Genomic DNA, 4,165 nt, shown 5'->3' on the forward strand with positions numbered 1-4,165 from the left:
ACACACACACGCACACTTGTGAGTGTATGTGTGCGTGCATGTGTGTGTGTTCATAATACATAAATGTAATACTCTCAATGTATTTATTCCTACTTGTATGTATGGTTTTTTTTTAGACTGGCCAATTGTCATTGGATAACCAACATATATGTAATCTTCCTGAAAGAGGATAATTTCTTCTGCTTTCACCATTCCTTAGTTCCATATAGTTCTCTGGGGTTGAAACACTGTGAGTTTTTCTCCATTCACAGTTTCATTTTTATTGGTGCCATCTTTGTTTAGCTCATGTTTGAGCAGATATGCTGGTGAGACTTAATTTATGTAGATCCTCTAGGAGACACAATCTAACAGCAACTCTCTTTTCATTGGCTCTTAACGTGGATTCCAGCTCTCAACACTCTTCTGTAATAAATTCTGAGCTTTGGATATTGGAGTATTGTTGTAGATGTAGAGTTGGGACCAGTCTCCAAAACTCTGGACTTTTCCTAGTTGTAATTTGTGTAATGACTTTCATCTGTTGCAAATGTAAATTCCCTTGGTGCGGGACCATGAGCCAATTGCCATAGAAATGAGAGGAAAAGGAAGAAAGAAGTAGTTTCTTATCCCTCAGGTTTGTTGTTCTTTTTAACAACTCATTTTAGATGTTATCGATAGTCTCCTTGACCATTTTGTTTTGTCATTTCATTGGTACACTTCTTGGTTTGCCATTTAGACACATGTTAGAATTTTGTGAGAAGAGAAACCTCAATTGAGAAAATGCCTCCATTTGATTTCTATAGGCAAGTGTGTAGGACATTGTCTTGATTAATCATTAACATGGGAGAGCACAGCGCACTGTTAAGGGCACCAACCCTGTACAAGTCATCTTGAATATTATAAGAAAACAGTCTGAGTAAGCCATAGAGAATAAACACTAATCAGTGCTCCTCAAAGCTTTTGGCTCCAGTTTCTGCCTCCAGGACTCTGTTCTACTTCCCTTCCTTACTTCAGTGATGGACTACTCCTGGAATTATAGGATGGAATAAGCTATTTCTTTCCCAGATTTGTTCTATCAAAGCCATAGAATTCTGACTGAGAAAATGAATGTAGCTTCTAGTCTTAACTTTCTGAATCTTCTACTGGATGTAAGCTAAAGTTATCCTTCCCTTTGAAGTTTTGTGTTATAACAAGAGTTTAACAATGTTAAAATCTTAAATACACATCTAAAAGTAAAGTCAGGTACACTTAGGTGTGTACCAGTTTATTCCACTAATAAAAGCCTAGTTGTATCTTTGTGAATCAAGTTATATATCAGGATTACATTTTGACAATTTATAAAAGCCTCCAGTTTATGATCTCCACAAACACTTAATTTTGAACACATCTAACTTTACTTATAGTAACATTATGAACCATGCCTTCCAGACATATTATATTTTACAAATGAAACTAGAATTTTGACTTTATTTCCAATGATAGTAAATTTGTCAGAAATGCTTCTATTTTCATACTATGAAATATCACATATTACTATTTAATGAATTGTTTTTATCATTAAAATTGGCTTTTAGACATTTCAAGTTACAGTTTTATTTTGCTTCTTGTTATGATGGATATGTTCTCCTAACATATTGTTTAAAAACTACAAATTATTTTGAACTGATTACTACTGAGTGTACAAAGGGATGAACATTATGATGATGTTTTCACACTCATACATACATAAACATAGAACATATACATTGCTCATAATAATTTCCTCTTGTCATACATTCCACTTTAACAGTTCCTTTATTTTTTTAATTAATAGTATTATATTTACTTCTTATGTGTGAGGGCCTGTGTATGGGCATGTATGTGTGTATGCATATGTATATGCATAAATGTGTGAATATTGGAGAAAAGATGTTTTTGGCTATATATATATATATATATCTCAAAGCACATGTGATTAAAACACTTGAGGTGTTTCTTAAATATAATATATATGCATACACTTAAAATTTTTATTAGTATGTAAACAAAGTATCTCATATTGGCATTCTCATATATATATAATATAATTTATAATATATAATTAACATATATAATGTAATTTGTACATATGTATTGTAATATGCATAGTATAATTCATTACATTAGAATGTATTGCTGCACTAGTATCTTGTATAGCAATATTTATACTAAAAATTTTAGAGGTATTTAGAATAGAGTATGATTTTTTTAATATATTTAATCTACATTGACTCAATTTGTGCATTGAAAATCTGAGTATACGGAGAATTGACACTATTATTCAACTTGGGGCATAATAGTGATATATATATATATATATATATATATATCACTATATATACATAGCATATATATAATTATACTAATATATATTTATATATGTTATTATATATAACATACACTATAATCCTTTATTCATTCTTCTGTTGGTGAGCATGTAAATCAGGTTCACTTGAATAGTGTCACAATAAATGAGGGTTTACTTTTAATTCTATTATAAGTTGCCTTTGAGCGATAATATAGCTGTATCATATGATATTTATATTTGTAGCTGCTTAAAAAACTTCAACAATGATTTTCAGAGGAGCTCACTGTTTTAAAATTTCAAGCAAGTTTTCAAGTGTTTGTCTTTACTGTATCTTTACCAGCATCTGTTGTTTGTTTCTTGAAGCTCACCATTCTGACAAGGACAAGCTAAAATATGAATACAGCTTTAATTTCAATGCACATATTATTATAACACAAGATATTTCTAAAATATTCTGCTACAGACTAAATATTTCACCCATATGTTTCTGACTAAAGTTACGTTTCACTATTATCCCCAATTTGGGTAATATTGCCAGCTTTCAATAGACTCAGATTTTGAATGTATGAATTCAGTCACTAGTATATTGAATATATCCACAAAAATGTACTCTATCCTAACCATATCTAAAATATTTATAATAAAATTGATAAAAAAAGTTACTAATGAATAAATTTAATAGTGTAACCTTAGAAATGACTAAGCCTTCAGGAGTCATATGCAATACATGTGCAAGAGTTACATCGTTTTTCATAGAGTGATTGAGGATTCTTTAACTTTGGTATGTATTAGCATCTGAAGACCAATTATCATTTGCTGACAGAGAGCAACACTACTTGGTGGCTTTTTCAATCTTTCTTCTCTACACTCATTACATTGGAAGCTTTATTTTGTTTTATTTCACTATCTTCCCTATGTTTTAATGTGTTTTTCCTCTCACCATGAACACTTTAAATTTTAACTATTTAAATATTTTATATGATAATTTCCATTTATTTCATCTTTATAAGTTATATGTTCTTATGATACAGATCCAATTATCAGTGTCCTGACAAGAGCTGACAATGCCCTTGTCTGCTAATTGTAAGCTCTGAGCATGTTCCTTGATATTCAATTTCTATTTAAATGATTCCTCATTGTGGTTGATTGTAAGTGGAAGTTTGATGTTTATTGCATGTTTCTCTAAAGACTAGAATTTGTGAATGACATGCTTTAAGATGTCTGAAATATATTATTTTCTCGAGAGGAGTTATTCACTTTGTTTTGATTGACAGATTAAATTATTGCATGAAAATTCACTTGATATTATAAAACTTGGCTTCATTGCATTTTAGATGTTTTATTCCAGTATTATCATTATTTTCATGTATAATATTTACTTGAATGTCTTGGGGAACTCAGAAAATGTTAATCCAAACTACGTTGAAATGAATGAGATGGAAGTGCTTCAGAAGCATGAAAGTTACTCTGATATTCCTCCAATATTCTGTATGAGATGCATTCATAAATAAATGCTCAGATTTGTGATTACTGACAGTAGGTCATGAGGCCTTCATTTTCAGGGCATTAAAATGCAATCAATTTGAAAAGAATGTACTGATGTTTCTCAGCAACATCTGATTCTGGACCAATTGGGCAAGAGATGTTTTTCTGAAATTTTGAACTTGGTCAGTTTTGATTGAGTCATATTTTTCCAGTCACATTCATACATAGATGTCCTTCTTAATGGGACCTAAGCATAGAGTTAGACATTTTACATGATTTTGAAAATTATCCTTTCATAATGGTATCATGCCATACAAAAATTTATCATGTACTACTCTAGAGGTGATATAACCTAAAAAATGAAGCCAATAAAAAAAG

Source organism: Grammomys surdaster, unplaced genomic scaffold, assembly GCF_004785775.1.
Source record: "Grammomys surdaster isolate TR1022 unplaced genomic scaffold, NIH_TR_1.0 170, whole genome shotgun sequence".
In the NCBI taxonomy this organism is placed as follows: domain Eukaryota; kingdom Metazoa; phylum Chordata; class Mammalia; order Rodentia; family Muridae; genus Grammomys; species Grammomys surdaster.